General features: G+C 46.5%; 1 long non-coding RNA gene across 1 annotated transcript; it reads right to left on the bottom strand.

Moving 5' to 3' along the window:
- Nucleotides 1–8,146: 8,146 nt before the first annotated feature.
- LOC148685145 (uncharacterized) lies at nt 8,147–14,597 on the bottom strand. The gene is made up of 2 exons (XR_015951159.1): nt 12,370–14,597; nt 8,147–12,069 (listed from the first exon to the last, which is right to left on the bottom strand). It is a non-coding gene; the product is annotated as an uncharacterized LOC148685145 (long non-coding RNA).
- Between the last annotated feature and the right edge of the window lie 4,973 nt (nt 14,598–19,570).

Here is a 19,570-nt window from a genome sequence, read left to right as displayed (position 1 = left end):
TCAAACTGCTAAAGCCTCCCTTTGCTCAAGTCCTTTTGGCATATGGCAAAAATATAGTTCAAAAGTACTTGAACTATAACGATTTACCACTTGATCATTGGTGGTAGAAGGGATATTTCCATCTCTAAACTAGCAATCTAAAATTGCTTCTGTATTTGGTATCTGTTGTGAAATTATAGGGCACCTTGAAATTGGCCAAAGCCTGAGACAGATCAGAACTGTGGTTATTCACGTAGAAGCTCTTGTTCAGTCCTCAGAAATGATAAGAGAGTCAAGGGAACAGGCTAGATTCTGTTTAATGCTCAGGAGTTTAACTAATTGATTATCCTGCGATATGGGTATAATTAGGCTCTGGTAGCTTGCAGAGGAAGTGCCTGTTTCTATCACATCCTTTTCCTTTAGCTGGTGATACTCAAATGTTTTGTATCAACCATATTCCTTGAAAAGGAATAGCCTTTTGAGTCTGGCCAGTACTTTAACAGAGGCAATGACTTTATTAGAGCAACATTAGCTCTATCCAATTATATACCTGCACTAGCTGACCCGGCCACGTGTTGCTGTGGTTCTTTCCTGTGTTCCCCCCTCCACCCTGTCCCGATCCATGATGTACCCTGCCCCTCCTCCCTCCACCCCGGCTCATCCCTGTGTTTCGGTAGGATACCCTTCCCTCTGTTGTCCCTGGGGAGTGTTGGCCCCTCCCCCCTGTATCTTCATACCTTGGCCCCCACCCTTCGAAAAGGAACTGTCAGCTTCTAGGTTCTATTTCCCAGCATGCACTTTTGTCTGAGCCTTCTGTTGTCCCTGGGGAGTGTTGGCCCCTCCCCCATGTATCTCTATACCTTGGCCCCCACCCTTGGAGAAGGAACTGTTAGGTTCTGGCTTCTATTTCCCAGCATGCACTTTTGTCTGAGCCCTCTGTTGTTCCTGGGGAGTGTTGGCCCCTACCCCCGGTATCTTCCTACATTGGCCCCCACCCTTGGAGAAGGAACTGTCAGTTTCTGGGTTCCATTTCCCAGTATTTACTTTTGTCTGAGCCCTCTGTTGTCCCCTCCTCCTGTATCTCTATACATTGGCCCCTTAGAGCCATATCTGAGTTTGCTGTACTGATGCCGAGCATGTTCTCTTGCCTGCATGAGTGAAACACTCCTGCAAGCAGAAAATAATTTCAGTTTTGCCACCCAGCGAAACCTACCTGCACACTTTTTTCTCTCTCCCACACTTCCTGAACATCTGCACATGTTTGACTTGGTCTCTGGTTTTGAAATCACTTTCTCTGTATAAGCTGAGAAATTCTTAAGAACTGATGTCACAACTGCACTTGTTTTCCTTTCCCTCTTTTCATCTCTCTGCAACTAGACTTGCGGTGTCACTCCAGAATAGACAGAAGTAGGTGGAACATCGTTGCCGATGACTAATTCGGTTACAGCAAAAGCTAACTGAGCTAACCGGCATTTATGAGGCAGGGCAAGGTGACTCAGAATGAATGGCATGGGTAGATGGAAAACCCCAGGTAGCCTTTTAACCACAGCATGGCATTGGTGATTGGAAAGTACCAGTGTGGTGTAAAGGGGAGGAACAGGAAAAACCCCAGAACAAATCTCATTCCTATTGTCAGTTCTTTGGGTCACCTTGCACTAAGCTACTAGGAGTTTATATGTAAGGCACACCTAACAATACAGGCCTACCTTACAGAGTGTTACAACATAGGGAAGTCTGTAATGTTTGTTGTTTTATTATATTTTATTATATTAGGCTGCTGAGGAAGGAACTGGGGGAGGAGACTTTGAGAGCAATGGGAAAGTGTGGACTTTCAGTCCTTCCAACTGCCTCATTGGGGCAAGACCTACTGAAAATAGTTGCTGTGATCACTTGGTCTGTGCTGCCTTAGTTTCTTTGAATAGAGAGTTGATTTCACTGACACCAAGTGTTTCATTGCTGACTTTTCCCTAACTCCCGCTCCTGGTGGGTGACAGTTCCTTGATCTTCTTCCTTCTCCCATCCTCTCTGGGCAAGGTCTAGATTTTCACAGGACGTTTCCCCCTTGCTTTTACTTTATTATTTCTACTTTTTTCCATTTTGAAGCTTCCAAGGGGTGTCCTGATCCCCTGCTTACCTGGCAGACAGTGTGCCAAGACGAAGTTCCACATCCAGAAGGCAATCCACACAGCAAAGTTCCAAAGTGTGGAAGCCAATCCACGCAAGCCAAGTACAAAGATCAGGAAACACAGTCCAGGGACAGTCCAGGTAAGCCAAGCTAGTAGTTCAGCACTCAATCTCGAAGTAGAAATCCATGAAGGTCCAAGAAGAATCCCAGGCAAGGTCCCTCAACATGGGCTCTGCTCATAGCTGCCAAGTCTCCTGTTTTCCCCGGGAAATCCCCGTTTTTCCAGCTGTTCCTAGCTGACAAAAAAGGATTTTTTTGTTTTTCCCCGGTTTATTCTGGCGCGGCGGCCATTTTTGAACTGGGCGGAGCATGCTCAGAAGCGACATTTGATGCTGCTCTGCCCAGTTCCAAAATGGCTGCAGTGCAACTTCTGGTGCGGTGGCCATTTTGTAATTGGGCAAAGCAGCATCAAAAGTCACTTCTGAGCATGCTCCTCCCAGTTCCAAAATGGCGGCAGCGCTACTTCCGGTCTGCTATTTCCGCCCGGTCCCTTATTTCTCTGACAGCAACTTGGCAGGTATGGCCTCTGCTGCTTTCTTATACTGTGTCTGCTGTTTTCAATATCTGGGCTTGATGAGGCATGCAACCCTCACCTGCTCTCAGCTTGCTCCAGCTGAGAAATTTCATGTCTCCTTCCCCACCTGGCCAGCTAGTGAATGAGGCTGCAAGCCCTGGCCCGCTTCTGCTTCCTGGAGTGCCCCACCCACTGTTCCCTGCGCCTTAGGACCCGCCGTGTTTGTGGGGATGGGGACCTCTCTTGCTCTGGCTTCCTGTGCTCTAGTCCCTGCCCCCCTCATCCTCCTCTGTCACCCTGTGAGCATTGTCTACCCCAACCTGTTCTTCCCCACCCCTAGCTTGCTCCCGTGTGACCCACTCCTAGCTGGACCAGCATCCTCTCCCTCCTCCCCAAAATCCTGCCAGTTCATGACACACAGGCACCGAGTTGCACCCAACATTGGAGGGGAGTGGCCTGGCACCACATGTGCAATGCACATCACATGCATGTGATGTCACGCATGTTGTATTCGTGTGCCAGGCCACACTGGTCCATGCGGTATCTCAACACTAATGTACTAATACTAATGTGCTGAGACTGTAATGCAGAGAAAGAGGGCCAGAAACTAAGAATAGGAAAAGAACAAGGTCAACAGGAGGTTTGTGTGTGCTTCTATGTATGTGGTAAACTTGGGGGGGGGGAGGCCTGGCTAAAGTGAATGCAAATTATTTCCCTGGGGCCTGAAAGCCATTAAGTGCCAGGTGAGCAGCCCTGGGGACAGCATTTTATAAATGGAGCAATACAGGTATTCACAGTCACAACCCAACTAATCTAAGAAGGCAGGGAGTGGCAGTAGGATCCAGAAAAAAGGCCTCAGATACTCTTAACAGGTTAGTGTGAGAAAAGATGGTTCTGTGTCCCAAGCCACATGGGACTTTAAAGGACATTTTGGCTTCAGGTCCCAATTTGGCTCTTCTTCTTCTTCTTCTTCTTCTTCTTCTTCTTCTTCTTCTTCTTCTTCTTCTTCTTCTTCTTCTTCTTCTTCTTCTTCTTCTTCTTCTTTGAAAATCTAATTTACCTTCCCCTTGACTTGCCTGCTTTCTGTGGTTATTTATTTAATATTTTTTTATTACCGCATATCCAGTTCAAATATATTTACTAATTTCCCTTTAACTTCCCTTTAATTCTCTCTTACTGCACATATTTATATCAGTCCCACTAATATTTGGATTTGTAAAAAGGTAAAGGGACCCCTGACCATTAGGTCCAGTCGTGACCGACTCTGGGGTGCGGCACTCATCTTGCATTATTGGCCGAGGGAGCCGGCGTACAGCTTCCAGGTCATGTGGCCAACATGACAAAGCCGCTTCTGGCGAACCAGAGCAGCACACTGAAACGCTGTTTACCTTCCCGCTGGAGTGGTACCTATTTAGCTACTTGCACTTTGACGTGCTTTCGAACTGCTAGGTTGGCAGGAGCTGGGACCAAGCAACAGGAGCTCACCCCGTCACAGGGATTCGAACCCCCGACCTTCTGATCAGCAAGCCTTAGGTTCTGTGGTTTAACCCACAACACCACCCGCGTCCCTTTACAATGTATGTATCTTCAAATAGTCAATAAAGTTTCCCCTTTCTATTTTAAAAAGTCTCTCTTCTTGATTCCTTATTCTTCTGGTGAGGTTTGACATTTCTGTGTATTCCATTAATTTTACAGTACCTGTAATTGGCAATCTTCCTTTGTCAGAACTGTTTCTTCCTTCCATCTTTGGGCATAAATCATTCCAGCAGCCATGGCATAGCTGCCAAGTTCTCCCTTTTTTTAAGGGAAATTCCCTTATGCTGAATAGGCTTCCTCGTGAGAAAAGGGAAAACTTGGCAGCTATGAGCCATGGTAGCATACATAAACTCTCTCTCCCTCTCCTTCTCTCCCTCTCCCTCACCAACCTCGGTTTGGTAGGTACTTCTCCACGTAGGGTTGCCAGACTCAATAGAGGACAGGACTTCTGTGCCTTTAATTGCCCTGCTATCTTTTGAGTCTGGAAACCTTAAAGAGAAACCAGCAGACCCTTTGCTTGGGAATTAAACAAAGGGTCTGCTGGTTTCTCTTTAAGGTTTCCACACTCAAAAGAGAGCAGGGCAATTAAAGGCACAGAAGTCCTGTCCTCTATTGAGTCTGGCAACCTTACCTCCACCAATTATTCCTAAAAGAAAGCAGTTGGTTTTTTTCGCAAAAGGCTCTGACATTAGGTGACATTGAACCTGTTGCCAGCTTTGGAACACATGCAATAAGCCCATATACACCAACCTGAACTCGCAGCAGAAGGGGTGGGATACAAAGGACTTTAGATCAAAGACCAGAATAGGAGAAGACTCTTGAAGTGGCTATTGATGATCTTTAGGGGAGAGACTGAAAAGGGTACAGGAGCTGAGGTGCACAGAGAGGAGAAATGAAAGGACAAGGATCTCTGATTAATTTGATGGGGAAAGTGGCAGGAAGCCAGCAATCAGATTTATGGACAGAGCAGATGTGATCATAGTAATGATGAGGTGTTTTCTTTTTTTATGCACGGCATTCTTGCCTTGGACTTCGTGCATGCAAAATGAGATGGGTTAAGGCACTGAACTATGAACCCTCAGATCCTCCAAGTCACATATTTATGCAGCTACTGTTGTTCCATCCATACTGTGACATTTTCCCACTTCCCTGATGGTTGAGTTATTCCGGGGTGCGGTGGGGAGGGGAGAAAGAGTCATTTTACAGAGTGAAACTTAATTTTTGAAAATTTCTTCAGTGAGGTGTTGTGGTTGTGAGGAATTCAAATCTGCTATTTTTGTGTGTGATTGGAAAACATTTAGTTTGGTATGTCTATGTTGGTACAGAAGCTCCTTGGTTTTATTTACAAGCATGCAAGCAGAATGTCAGCAGAGATGCAAGTGCTCCTACCATGCAGAAGATCTGCTACTCCGCTTGCATGGTGCTTCCAGCTCATCTCTTTCCACCACTGTTTGGGTGCTCTGGTCATAGTTAGCACCAACATGTAGGCTGAGTTGCTACTCTCCCAATGCCTATGCATCAAATGCAAGTACAGTGGAACCTCGTGTTATGTACTGTCCTTCTTGTGAATGCTGCGGGTTACAAGCCCCAATAACCTGGAAATAGATGCCCCTTGTTGCGAACTTTGCCCCGGGATGCAAGCAGAAGTCACACGTCGGCAGCATGGCAGCAGGAGGAGGCACCATTAGCGAAAGCTTGCCTCATGTTACGAGCGGTTTTGGCTTAAGAACGGACCTCCGGAATGAATTATGTTCATAAGCGGAGGCACCACTGTATCAGAAAGGAGAGAGCACCCTTGGTGTACCCTTATGATCTAGAACCCTGATTACTCAGGGTTCCAGGCTGTGCGGAAACCTGCTTGTGATAAGACTCTTCTCACCCATCTGTGTCGCCAAGGAGAGGTTCTACCCAGCTTCCCACTTGTATATTGGTGTTAACCGTGCGTAGAATATCTGGATAAGACCTTGGTCTCTGTTACTAGCGACAAACAAGCATGTGTATGGGCACATACATGCAGAACAAATATCCAGATAGAGCCATCCCTGCCATTACGTGGAGTGAGGTGGTTGCCAGAGGCAGCTGATTTTGAATGTCGTCAAAGGACAACAGCCTGCCAATTACTTAATTTGTCACAAGTGGCACTGTTAGGTAAGTTTAGATTCTGAACTTGAGAGTCTCCTGTGTTCCTGCTCTTTACATGGCAATGCATATTTCAAAATGTTGAAACCCAACCCAGTTGCATGGGATGGTGGGGCTCTTCCTTTTGCTGAGTGGGGCCCTGAATGCACCATGTGCTCATTATTGTCTTGCTTTTCCTTGCCAGCTCTGAACGGTTTCTGACCCACTAACTCCATTACGGAAACACCTGCCAGGGTTTCACTCCCTTCTGGAGGGACAGGTACATAGTCTGGGGAAACGCTTTGACCCATGACTGACATGAGAGGCCCAAGTGGCCTTGATAGCAAAGAGCCCATTATCAATAGTGATCATTCCTGCTGAAGGGTAGCCAGCAACTGTGATCCACATGCCGGATTGAATCATTGTGACATATTTTATGCGGAGTTTCCCTTAGAGCTGCTGCAGAAGGTGGTGCCCCTGGCTCCTTTATTGGGTTCCATGCAGTACAAATTCCCCTTATGCTGAATGAGCTGCAGGGCCTGCCAGTTTACTGGTCTTGACCTGCAATAAACAGCTAGAGACCTCCTTCACCTGAACAAGCCATCAAGGTTACAAGCATATTCTGGGGAGCCTCTGTGGACTGTCTGACATTGCACAAATCCTCATCTGGCTACATTGGGGAGGAGGACCTCCTTGCTAGTGGCACCTTCCCTGCAAAATGATCTCCTAGCAGAGATCAGAAAGGTGCCCAGGCTGAACAGCTTGTGCTGGAAGTTAAATATACTCTTGTTTACTCAGGTTATCTAATAACTGGATGTGGTTGATTAGATTGCATTGTACTGTTTCAAATGCAAACTACCTGGGTTAGTTAGTCACAGAACTGAATAGCTGTGTATGTGTGTCTCCCGGAAAAGTCACCTGCTTTGCCCCATTTGTTCAGTACCAAACTGACAGTGTGGTCCGGAGTTGTGTTTAAGGTGCATACCTGCACTCATTCATTCTGGGCCTTTTACTAAAGAAGGGTGGCCAATCACTGGAATACCGTGTGAATTGTTCTGAATTCTGAGAGTTTAGGAAATGCATACACAGAAACCTTGTCCCAGGCTATTTGAATAAATGGGCTAAACAATGGGGGTAAAACGCTCCTTCGGGTATACAGGACTGAGGCCATTTAAAGGTCAGCACCAGCACTTTGAATTGTGCTCGGAAACACACTGGGAGCCAGAGTAGGTGTTTCAGGACCGATGTTATGTGGTTCCAGTGGCAGCTTCCAGTCCCCAGTCTAGCTGATCAGTTATTCTTCCTTGCTTCGTAGCTCCCTGAATTGCCACCAACATGTGCTGGGGTTCCCAGACTCACCCATACTTTTATTTCTGTTTACCCTAAAACTAATTATGTAGCACTCCCATCTGAACAATAGGACCTTCATCGGTTTCTGGAGAATTGGCTGCTGCAAGGACTTTAGCCAAAGGGGTGTGCCCCCCCCTCCCTGATGAATGAAGACAAACAAAATATCACCTGCCAAGAGGGGAGGAGATGACGAGTATTTGATCTTCAGGGTAGGATGCAGTCGCTGTGTTCTGTTCCCAGGCATCGTTTTCTCGGTACGAACTGCGCCAGAATTTGCCGGCATTGAAAAATCGAGGGGTGGATTGATGTCCAAGGAGAAACGTAAAGAAAATATCAGCCTTCTCAGGAGAATTTGGAGATTTGTGGAAGTGCAGTAAAAAATAAAAATAAAATAAAAACCCAAACAGTGAGGGGGCAGCAACCTCCTTCTTTCCCCAAAACAAAAATGCTCAGTAGCCATGGAAGCTAAGTGTCTGTTTAATAAGGAAGATAGAAACATAAGGAGCTTGCTCCAGCTACATGCAGCTTCTATTACATTTCTGTTATCGTATACAATATGCTGGAAGAAGACATGGCTGGTGCTCTGCAAAGGAGAACCCACAATTAAGGATGATGATATGCTGCAACATTTCATTGTGGTTCCCACAGACATCTGCTTTGCACAAGCACCAAACTGAAAGCCCTACTTGGACTAGGGTTTAGGGAGCATGCCTAAATCAGTAGATTCACAACTAATTGAATAGCCATTCAGTTCCCCTGGGAAAAGCCGCCTTCTCTAGGCAGGGCTTTGAAGAAAGGAATGAGAAGTTAGTGTTTTCATTTAACAGAACCTTTTGAAATCCTTTGATCAAACTAGCTCAAGTGCTGCTGTTCTGGGATATTAGAAGCTGAAGCAGAATTGAGTTGAATTAGAAAAGCTGTTTTAAAGTTCAGAAGTTTTCATCTACTTATAATTAATGTTTCCCTTAAATAAAAGCTTTTCTAAATTACCCTGCGCCCTCTAATAATTGCCTTGTCATACGAGCTAGAATTTAAGTCTCCTGCCCACCGAGCATTTTTTGAGCATGATCGTGGCAATGGGGAACTCAAAATATCCTCCCAGGGCCCAGAAGGAATCTGGGGTGGGGTGGGAGGGTCAGATGTAGGGATGGGCAAATATGTTGGCTTTGGCTTCTAGCTTCATATTTTTCCAACCATACATTCAGTTCTCCACATTTCCACATCAGTTTGCAAGATATTTATTAATTTTGAAAAGTCCTCATGAAGCACACCAGCATTTTGTTGCAAATATCTCCTAATATACAGGCTTGCTTAAATTTGTTTTTATGTTGTTTTAGTTCTATTATAGTTTAATTACTTTTTAAGTATTATCTTTCTCTCTCTCTTTTAGCTTTCTGTGTTTCACCTGTACTGTATTGTTTCAATTTTTGTATGCCATCTTGAGTCCTGTTTCTGGGAAGAAAGGTGGAATATAAATATAATATTAATATAAAAATAAGTTATTATTATTTAGCAAAATGGCTATATTGCATGCCTTCCAATCATGCCTTGATATTTTCTCCCAGGAGTCTCCAAACTAAGGCCCGGGAGCTGGATGCGGCCCAATCACCTTCTAAATCTGGCCAGCGGACAGTCCGGGAATCAGCATGTTTTTACATGAGTAGAATGTGTCCTTTTATTTAAAATGCATCTCTGGGTTATTTGTGGGGCATAGGAATTCGCTCATATTTTCCCCCCAAAATATAGTCCAGCCCCCCCCCAAGGTCTGAGGGACAGTGGGAAACCTTCTGAAAAAGTTTGCTGACCCCTGTTTTCTCCCATCTGTGCAGCAACCCTAGCAAAATCTCTTCCAGCAGCTTTTTACCTCTGCCTAATTTGCTTATCTCAACTCTATGATTCAGGCACTATCTGAGAAAGTCTCCAACAGGAAAAGCCATGCCTTCTAGCACGCTGTTTTAGTTTGGAGCTCGGGTCACATGCAAAGTCACAGGATGCTTCTGAGTCTCTGATTCTCATCCTGCCAGTCACAAGTTCCGGAAAGCATTCCAGGGAAACAGTTGCAGTATATTCTTCCAAACATGTGCTAACCCACTTCTCCCTTCCTCAACAATCAGTGTCATTCTGCTGGGGGTTTTGGTTCACCATGTGATTCCTTCAGAGAGGACAATTGGGATACAGAGGAGTTCCTGGCTGGCTTTGCAAGGCACCGCAAACACATGACCAGCTTTCCTTCCTGAAGGACTCAGGGTAGATTTCCAGTTTGCACTGACCTTTCTTCATTTTAGGTTTTACACTGTGATCCATGAGCGTTGTTTGATGCTTTTTCCTTTTTTGTTAATGGAGCACATACAAACTTGTCAGAGTTACAGGTAGGTAGCTGTGTTGGTCTGGCGTAGTCGAAACAAAATAAAAAAATTCCTTCTGGGAATTTTTTAAAATTTTGTTTAAACTTGTCAGAGTCAGCTATATATAACAAAAATGACATTACATCTGGAATTCTGACAGAAAAGGAATAGAGATAAAATTGTTTCTTAATATAACGTCCTCTTATTTTTTGATAACTTTTAAAAGTCCTAAACCTCTCATAATGACTATTTGTTCCCTCTTTGTGATCCCCCAATGCTGCTCAGCTGACTGGAGAACAGCTCAGGGGGTTGAAAAGGAGGCTGAACTGCAGGGAAAAATGTTAATCCTCACCTAGAGCTGCACACCACCTTTCCCCGGTTGGCTGATCAGTGGGAAGGAATGTTGTGGGTCACATATAATTAGGCAGTAGTTATTTATTTTCTCACTTTTTTCTCCACGGAGCTCATGGTTCTCCCCTTCCACCTTTAACCCCCACAACAACCCTGTGAGGTTGGTGCAGTGGCAGAGGAAGGGGGGTGCGGTAGGTGCGGTCCGCCCAGGGTGTCACCACTGAGGGGGGTGACAAAATGCCAGGCGGCACTCACTCTGGGGTCTGCAGTGTGCCCGAGCCACGCGTCTCTCCTGGGAGCACCCACTGCCTCCCCCCCAGCTGTAGGGTGACTGAGTGGGAGGAAGCAGGCAGACTCTGGAGGCCCCGCGGTGCGCCCCGCCCCTGGGCATGCTGCCCCGGGTGCCTGAGTGGCTTCCTCCGCCGCTGGGTAGGTGAGGCTGACAAAGGCAGTGACTGGCCCAAAGTCACCCAATGAGCTTCATGGCCAAGTGAGGATTCAAACCCTGATCTCCCACTACACCCACTCCCTGGTCCAACACTCTAACCACTACACCGCCCTGCCTCTCTCTGGTTCAGAAGCAGACCGAGGTAGTGGTGTGTGGACTTCAAACCTCTCAACTAGATATGGCAGGTAGAGCATGTTCCTTAGAGACACTGATCAAACAATGTGCATATTGCCCAGAAAATGTACAAAATGACGTCAAGATATGTACATTTCCCAAAGCCTGTGGGGGATTATGCTTAATGACAAGGAAATTATGTTGATTTTTGCACATTCCCAGGACCTATTTGAGATTATGTCCATTGACCAAGAAATGTGCACAATTCCCTCCTCATTGGTGGTTTTATGCACATTCTCCACAAGGACTGGGGAATGTGCACAATGCCTGGGTGTTATGCACATAACCCAATCAATTTGCATTCCCCTTAACCATCTGATGAGGAATGATAGCCTAGAGGACCTTAATGGTTTGACAACTGCAGTAAAACTAGAGGACAGATACCTATGCTGAGTTCTCTTGCTCTTGGCACTGCGTTCAGTTAAGAATACTTTCTGTGCACTTGGTAGCAGGTTTCCCCTTGATGTGTGGATTGGTTCCAATGTACTTTTGCTAATGGCACTGCTTTACAGGAAAGCCAAGATTAATCAAAACACTCAGATACACATAATGTTCCATCATTAAGTTTGGTCCTTCCCCTTGTCCAAATACAGCTATTGTGCTCAACCCATACCGCTTGTTGAGCATATGAGGCACCACCCTGGAAGGAGTCGATGTTCTTTATTAATCTCTCCTCCTCCATAGTAACTCTTGTATGTTTAATTCCATTTTAATATGTCCTAATGTTGTGAGTTGTCCCTAAAATCCAGCTTTTGCTATAAAAATGTTGGGATCAGCATCTTGGAAAACCATGGCAAGTCCAAGTAAACAATATTCTGTGTAGGTGGGCATAAATCTGCCTTTACAAGTCACCATTAAACTGTCGGTCCGGGGTGGTGTAGTGGTTAGAGCATGGGTCAGCAAACAAAGGCCCGGGGGCTGGATCTGGCCCAATTGCCTTCTGGATCTGGCCTGTGGATGGTCCAGGAATTGCCGCGTGGATCGGCGTGGATCTGCTTCTGATCGTTTGAGCTGCGTCATCCACACACACACACCCCGCGGTGGCGCCTCCTCCTGTCTTCTCCCCACCCTGTGGAGAAAGGGGGCTGAGCTTTGATTGGTGCCAGCAGCAGCAGCGTGATCGCTTGAGCAGCCCCCTTTTAAATCAGCCCCTCTCCGGAGCCCTTTCGCGCGCCGCTCATTTTCCTGCCGCCATCTGGCCCCCCACAAGGTCTGAGGGACAGTGGACCAGCCCCCTGCTGAAAAGTTTTGCTGACCCCTGGGTTAGAGTGTTGGACTAGGACCTGGGAGACCAGAGTTCAAATCCCCACTCAGCCACTGGAGCTCACTAATGGCCTCGGGCCAGGCACAGTTTCTCAGCCTAACCTACCTCTCAGGGTTGTTGTGGATAACATGGGGAGGAAGAGAACCATATATGCCACAATGAGCTCCTTGAAGAAAAGGTAGGATCTAAATGCAAACAAACAAACATCTCAGGATCAGAACCCGTGAGCTACGCCAAGTTAGAGAGAGGATCCAGCTCTCTCTCACCCAAAGCAGCACGTTTGATGCTCCGAGCTAAATGTTCGGAAATGGTTTCTTGATGTAGAGATCTCTGTGAAATGCTTGAAATGAAAACAAAGGAATAAAAGAAATCAGAGTTTGGAGAGGGGGTTGTGTTTGTGTGTGCATAATAACAAAAAAGCAGTTTTGATTGTGATTAAAAATACCTATTTTTGCTTAAGTCAAGAACGGAGGCCAGGCGTGAGTTGAGCATGTTAGCCCTCCACCCCAACATCATACCCGTCACCATTCATGGTTCTTTCTATACTTTTCAATGCATTTCCCAACCACTTTCCTAACTGCAAAAGTCAACTTCTTTTTAAAAGCAGATTGGTTGTGTTAGGGAGACAGGGGGCTCATCCGTACTGTCAGTTAATGTGGATAGTGAACTTCCGGTACCTCCTCCATTAAGTCTTCATTGCTCATGTGATGTTCCCCTCCAAATCACAGCCTCCTCCCACTTTCCCCTCCTGTTTTTCTCACACCTGGAATACTCTGAAAAGGAGAGGGTGCGAGAAAATCCAGACTGAGGGTGGGGGAAGGCCATGATTTGGAGGCAAATGTCACCTGGACAATTGAGAGTGAATGGGGGCGCAGGAAGCTTACTTATCCACATTAAACAACACTACAGATGAGCCCAGAGTCTTTTGTTCCATTTTAATTGTGCAAGCATAATTACCCCAGCATGCGCTTGAGTCTGGTGGCACTGCAGATACTGCTAACTGTTGAAGGACAACTTCCAGGCCCCTTCTCTCTTGTCTGATAGCTTTTTATCTTTAAACCAGGTGTGGAGTTCTAGAAGGATCTTCAAACAGAGGGATGTCCTCTGACAAGTCTTACACACAGAGGATTCTTATCTCATTATACATGATAAAGCTTTCTTCAGCCATCTCACTCCTATCAGCCAATCCCCCATTCCCACCACCCTTCTGAGTAATACCCCTCCCCACCCTCTGACTATGCATAAGGGTCTGGTGACTTCTGTTTCAGTGTATCTGAAGAAGTGTGCCTGCACACGAAAGCTCATACCTATGACAAACTTAGTTGGTCTCTAAGGTGCTACTGGAAGGATTTTTTTTGTTTGTTTGTTTTGACATAGAGGATGGTCGACTGCAAAGAAGGATGCATGCCACCTAATTTTAGAAAGCTGATTTTCCAGCACACATGTTCCTGTGTGACATGCACCCAATATGTTACATGGAAAGAACCCCTGAAGAACCCCTGTAGGGACTGAAAGAGGTAGAGGTGAAGGAAAGAGAGAAAGAAAATTGTGAGCTAGAGGCTAGGTAGAATACCTGAGGCTGCAGGTTTGCTGGTTCAAACAGTGCACTCTTTGCTTTTCTCTACATGTAGATTTGTCAATAAACCAAATTCTACGAAAATGCCAGAGGTTTATTCCACAAAGAGAGCTGCTGCTTCTGGAGCTTTTCACTGCCTGGAGAGCCTGCAGCAACACTTCAGCCTTGTCAACATTGGAGCTCTTCTGCCCCTTCCCAATATTAGTTAAGTCTGTTTCTCACTTGCCAAACAATCACCCTTTATCTTAATGAGACTCTGATAAAGGCTGGGGGGGGGGGAAGAGGAGAGAAATACCCACCCAGTGCAAATCCAATAAACTTCAGATTAAACTATGCACAATAGTAAACAAGACCTGAGCTATTCATTTACCTGTGTTAGCATTACGGAAGTGCCACTGTCCACATTCTTTTCTCCTGTATCAACAGCCACACAGCTTTTCATCAAGGCCATTCACTTGACGCGGATAGGGGTGGCGGTTTTGTATGCAAAAGGATCTCCAGCAAACAGGTATATCCGGTCTGCCTCCGAGAGGCCAAGGAGAGATGCTGAAATGCTGTTGAGAGAGACCTGAAAAATATTCTGTCTGTTTTCCCTGTTGCACAGGTTGTTATCTGCACAGGCTTAATGAAAGGACGCTGAGCCTGGATTGTCTCACAGGTGAATGATCTTAGATAGCTGCTGAGGGAAGTATTTTGCTTCTGCCACAGGAAGAGACCATTTCATTTTCAGGAGACATTTTGATATATATCTTCCTGCTGCTCCGAGTCAGCCGGGGGCAAAGGAAGTAAGTTCAGACAGAAGAGTCCAATGGAAAAACACATAGGACTCAGATTCAGTTGCCAGGACTTCCAGCAAACAGGTTTCAGGAAGGAGGGGAGACTTCCCAGAGAGCCAGTGTGGTGTAGTGGTTAAGAGTGGTAGACTCGTAATCTGGGGAACCGGGTTCACGTCTCTGCTCCTCCACATGCAGCTGCAGGGTGACCTTGGGCTAGTCACACTTTTCTGAAGTCTCTCAGCCCCACTCACCTCACAGAGTGTTTGTTGTGGGGGAGGAAGGGAAAGGAGAAGGTTAGCCACTTTGAGACTCCTTAGGGTAGTGATAAAGCGGGATATCAAATCCAAACTCCTCCTCCTCCTCCTCCTCCTCCTCCTCCCCGTTTCTCAGCACGGCGGGCAGCGCCCCTCCTGGCGGGCAGGCGCCCTGGCGCCCTGCGCCACCCAGCCTGGCCATAGGACCGGCCCTGGTTATGTGTGTCAGGAGGAGGCTGTGAGGCTCGATGAGCCCCAGCCCCTCAATTTTTTGAGGGGGGTTCAGTCCTGTCCCCACATATTTGGGGGTGGGCCAGGCTGCATACAGTTGGTGCCTATGCCCCCATCTGTTGCTGGGCTACAACTCCCATCAAACCTGATCATTGGCCCTGCCGGCTGAGGCTGATGAGAGCTCGAGTGCAGCAGGCTAAGGAAGGCTAAGCTATGCAGATGAACAGCATGGCTTTGTAGAAGTCAGGTTCAGCCAGTGCAGTGCAGTTGGGATGGAGATGGAAACTTTGACCTTGCAGGTGCTGTTGGATTCCAACTTCCATTAACCCCAGTAAGCACTGTTGCAGGAATTTATGTATAGGTTGGGGGGGGGGGTTGCCCCTCCAGCAGATATCATGCTCATGTAGCCCACTGGTTCCAAAATCAGCACAATCACTTTTGTGACTTTTGTGATTTGTCCCCACAAAACACTTCATCACAGTTTCTTCCTGTGATTCAAAGGGCCTCTGCTGCACAAAACCAAATGTAACAATTCACTGATAAATGTATCTATGTACTGGCTCACTGGGAAAACTTCAGAATATAGACATGTGAGCTCAGCTACTCAGCAGCCCCTCTGCCTGAGTGATAATTCCTGGCATCCTGATACCTGAGTGTCAGACAGGTAGCCATTCCAGAAACAACAAACCCAGATGAAGACAAAAGGGTGTGATTAACTTGGCTGGGAAACAGGGAAATGTAAATATCTCTTTTGTTACACTTGATGGATGTTTGGTGGAGAGCAAGGGGAGGCATGGGGCAGGGTCCAGGATGCTCAGATTACTGCCACCAGACCTCCCCTTTCATGATGTAACCATGATGTATTAGTGATGTAGTTTTGGGGGGTGTAACATGGGGATTAGCATCTAATAAAAGTTTGGGTTCTCTTTTGTACGGGGCTTCCATCTTGTTTCACCTGGTGGCAGGTGGGAGTCCTGTCGCGACAGGCTTCAATAAGGACCAAGCCTACTGGCTGCTGTTTTGCTCTCGTATTCCTGGCTGGTGTCCTTGTCTTTTGTCCAAGGAAGCCCTCAGATTTCTCCATTAACAGCACAGTTAGTGATTAGTGATTATGGGATAATCATAATCATAATAATTTATTATTTATACCCCGCCTGCCTGGCTGGGTTTCCCCAGCCACTCTGGGCAGCTTCCAACAAAAGATTAAAACTACATTAAAACACCAGTGTTATAAGCAAAAATCTGCTGTTATTCCCTTATGGGGTACACAAGAGCCTTATTGGGTTCTCCATCAGTCGGAGAATATAACAGAGGCCAACCAGAGAATTTTGAGAAGCAAAGCCTTTATTTTTGCTGTTGCAACAGGGATCCTTCCCCTCACGCAGGAGAACAAGGAAGGAACCCAGAACAAAAGAGAATCTCCACTTTTATCAGTTTTCCCACCACTAAGAAACACCCCCAATACATCGTTCCTACATCACAGCTATGTAATCAATACCTCACAAAAAAGGAGGGTTCAAGGTAGAAATCTGAGCACTTTTGACACCTCTCCTAGTCCTCCTCTCACCCCTCTCAGGCAGCGCCGTCTTAAGCGCCCCTGTCGCCATGGTGCACCGTATCTCTCCAGCGCCCTTCCGCCCCATTTCCCAACGCGGTGGGCGGGTGGGCGCGGCACTGCTGCGCGGCGGGCGGGCGGGCAGACACAGCGCCATCTCTCCGGCACCCTCCCGCCCCGTTTCCCAGCGCGGTGGGCAGGTGGGCGCCGCGCGCAGCTGTGCAGCGGACCGGCTGGCTAGCGGGCAGGCGCAGCTCGCGGCGCCCTCCTGGCAGGCCGGCGCCATGGTGCCCTGCACCACCGGGGGTCTACGATGAGCCGACCCTGCTCCCAGGTGTGAATTCCTAAACACAAAGAGAAATTAACATTTTCGTAAGAGTTGATCACTGTCTTTTGTTGAGAGGAGTCTTCCATTGTGAATGAGATGGCTAGCAGTCTGGCATCATTGATGGGGAATTATGGCTCCCAAGTTGCTAGTCATGCGGAAATGTGTGCATATGCTGATCCTTAAGCCTTCCTTAAGGCAGGGTTGCGTCCAAGCGGGAGGGGTGAGGGTCTCTGGAGTGGAGTGGAGGATTCTGGGTAGTTGCAGCTGTCAAATTCGGTCACCCCTCTCTGTTCATTAATAATGGTGTCCTGCTCCCCCCCCCATATAATTTTCTATAACACCAGTCATTCAAAACTTCCAAGAGATCTGGACAAGATGTGGCAGGAATGCTATTCAACAGGACAGGGGGCAGTCATACTAAGAACGCTGCTCCGAGTTACTGCAGAGGGGGCTTCTGCAATCTTTGGAACTTTGGCGAGAAACTCTTCCACAGACTGGAGCAATCCACTGGGTATACTGTATTAAGGATAAGGCAATCTCTTGCTCCTGAATTGTATAGGGCCTTATACGTTAATGCCAACTCCTTGAACTTGGTGCAGTAGCAGATTGGCAGCTAGTACAAACACCCCAAGCAGGGTGCTATATGCTGGGAGTAGTTTGCACCCAAAGGTAACCCACTAGCTGCAGCCTCCGGACCAACCCCAAGGAAGCTCATACCAATGACAAACTTAGTTGGTCTCTAAGGTGCTACTGGAAGGATTTTTTTTTTTTGTTTCGACTACGGCAGACCAACACGGCTACTTACCTGTACGTGTAACCCACATACAGTGTTGTAGATTCATTCCCCATGTGCAGTCATGGGTTTGTTGTCTATCACATGACTGTATATGTGTTTACATTCCACAGAGTGGGAAGTAGGGTAGACAGGATGTTTGTCTTACTGTGTGTTCCTGAAGTGGGACTATTGTCCTTTGTTCTTTCTCTTTGCTGTCTAATGCTAGAGAGAGAGGGAGCCATGTTGCAGTGCTCCATGTGTGTTTATATGTAAATAGATTAGCCAAATGCTGTGCTACTGAGTTGTGTTACGCAACTGCACAAACCTCTGCGGATCCCGTGAGTATGCTGATGTCTTCAAGGCATCAGTTGCTGTGATGTTTGGGCTGGAGAAAGCTTGTGAAGCTCCCAAATGATCTACCAGGAGGGAGAGAACTCTGCCAAGGTTCTACTCGAGAGCAGGACATCCTGACATACAGTTCATTACAGTAATTCAGCCATGGGGTATCCTGATCCAGGAATGGCCATAGCTGTGTTGCCAACCGAAGTTTCATTTATGTTCTTTGCTCAACAGAAACTGTCTGACCTAAGCCAGCCATTTGGGAAATCCACTGCCCCATTTGAGACACACACTGACCTGTGGCTGGTTTACTGTAGGTTCTTGAGTGCCTCTCCTGTAAACTAATCTACTCAACTCGAGCCCTCTCGCTTTGATTGAATTAAGCATTTAATCCGGTTATCCATGTGATCACTGAGAGAAGCATCACACTACAGCTAAAGCATGATCCAGCTTTTTCAATACCTACCGGTATGTCTCAATAGCCATAATCCTCTCTTTATTAGCCAGGATATCTCCACCAGAGGCTGTGTGCTTCCAGTCACTGACCGACTCTGCTAATTATGCAGTGTTCAGCCAATATAATGCACAGCAATGAAGAATCATAGAGTTGGAAGAGACCACAAGGGCCATCCAGTCCAACCCCCTGCCAAGCAGGAAACACCATCAAAGCATTCTTGACATATGCCTTCAGTTATCCACATTTCCACATCAGTGCACGATTTATATATTTTCACAGTCTTCATGCCAATTCACTAGCATTTTAGTGCAAATTTGTTTCGGAACAGAATCATAGATTTGGACGGGACCAGAAAGGTCATCTAGTCCAACCCTCTGCTATCCCTGATTGGGCTTAAACCACCAATCTTCTGGTTAACAACCAGACACACTAACCCATTGCACCACCTGAAGGGCGAGAAATGTCTCAGGATATAAGTCAGATTCAGAGCAACAGAAGAAAGGAAATTGCACATGCAACCTCTAGATATGGCCTCTCTCTGTACAGTATTTAAATGATGCAAATAGCCCCACCTGTTAAAATGTCAAAGCTGTTACTGAACATGCATAGTATCAAGGTGGTTTTTTCCAGCAGCAGTAGCAAAAGGCCTTTTTTTTAGAGAGAGATGCATGTTTACCAGTCTCTCATATATATAATAAACAAACCTCTTTCATAAAAGAGGAGCTCTCCGATTCCTGTGTTGCTCACATTAGCACTACTCCTAGCAACAAGCTATTCTGATCACTACAATACTTATATGCACCCAAAGAGGAGGCAAACATGGCGTGTTGTTTATTAAGTGTTACTGTAATGAAAACATGTTGTATGGTTGGGTGATCTTCTATCAAACCTTCTTTAGTAGCAGAAAAGGCGAACTATTTCCTCAACCTTATGAATACCACCCGAGCCACTCCTTTCGTACAGAGACTAATCTGGAAACAAAGCTCTAAGCTGAATGACATGTTATTAGCGTAAA

Source organism: Zootoca vivipara, chromosome 7, assembly GCF_965207765.1.
Source record: "Zootoca vivipara chromosome 7, rZooViv2.hap1.1, whole genome shotgun sequence".
NCBI lineage: Eukaryota > Metazoa > Chordata > Lepidosauria > Squamata > Lacertidae > Zootoca > Zootoca vivipara.
Note: the sequence above shows the minus strand (reverse complement) of the source record. Positions and strands in the feature narration are given on the sequence as shown.